This window comes from Nymphalis io, chromosome 28 (genome assembly GCF_905147045.1).
Source record: "Nymphalis io chromosome 28, ilAglIoxx1.1, whole genome shotgun sequence".
NCBI classification, from domain to species: Eukaryota; Metazoa; Arthropoda; class Insecta; order Lepidoptera; family Nymphalidae; genus Nymphalis; species Nymphalis io.
In genome coordinates this window covers 3,239,640-3,240,741 of record NC_065915.1, presented here as the reverse complement: position 1 = coordinate 3,240,741, position 1,102 = coordinate 3,239,640, and the positions used below count along the sequence as shown (strand labels likewise).

At 23.9% G+C, this 1,102-nt stretch overlaps 1 non-coding gene across 1 annotated transcript; it reads right to left on the bottom strand.

Moving 5' to 3' along the window:
- Positions 1 to 768: 768 nt before the first annotated feature.
- Positions 769 to 840, bottom strand: Trnae-uuc (transfer RNA glutamic acid (anticodon UUC)). The gene has a single exon. It is a non-coding gene; the product is annotated as a tRNA-Glu (tRNA).
- Positions 841 to 1,102: the final 262 nt, after the last annotated feature.

Genomic DNA, 1,102 nt, shown 5'->3' with positions numbered 1-1,102 from the left:
TTTTTAAGATCAATTCCAGTTATCTAGAATTTAACTATTTTTATAAAAATATAATAAATAAAAAAATATATTTTTTTTTAAGTTCACAAGCAAATAAATGCTACCCGTGTGTGCAACTGCCATTATGTTAAAATCTTAATCGCCCAATAAACAACTAATACAAGTTTTTTATCCATCAATGCAGTGTATAATTATACGGTCATCAAGTTTTTTTTTAAACTCGTCTAAAGCGCTAAAGCCCCGTCCGTAATGCTTTAGTATTTCGACTAGCAAATAATTAAGAAAAAAAAAATCATTTTGATTGGCTTAAATGTTTTAGCACTTTAAATTCATTGGTTAACAATTTTCGTCTTTATACTAAAATAGATTGAACAAATCATTAACTTTTAATATACCGAACCTCTTTAAATATACATTAAGTGTTATATGACCAGTAATAAAATAAATAAAAATATTTTATGTTAGGAATTTATAATGTTATATAGTCTGTGAATAATCACTACATATTATGAAACAAAATCCCCCTGCCACGTCTGTCTGTCTTAACGCGACAAATTTGCATAATAAAAAAATATATTTTATTATATAATTAAAAAAATTTTTTTGGGTATAATTAAAAATTATTTTAATAAATAAGTACTCTCAAAGGATATATCGCAAATAAATTAGTTTTCAATCATAAAATATTATTAATAGTAAGTTTATAAAAAATAATATATGTTTGAATTAAAAAAAACTTACTATTAAAAAAAATTGCAAAAAATAGCTTTCCCGTACCGGGAATCGAACCCGAGCCTCCTGGGTGAAAGCCAGGTATCCTAGCCACTAGACCATACGGGAGATGGAAAACAATTTGAAAAAGTATTATAATATATAAATGTAGATAAAATTATATATTTTTAAGGAATATTTAATTTTTATCTTTCGGCATAATTTAAAAACTTGCTCTATAAATACATTTGATTGGATCAGTTAAAATGTTTATATTTTATATAATATTGACAAATATAACTATGACAGGTAATTTTCATATTACATGTATTTAATGTGTTTTACAAAAAATATCAAGATTTGCTTCTCCATGTTCTGTTATATAATAAAA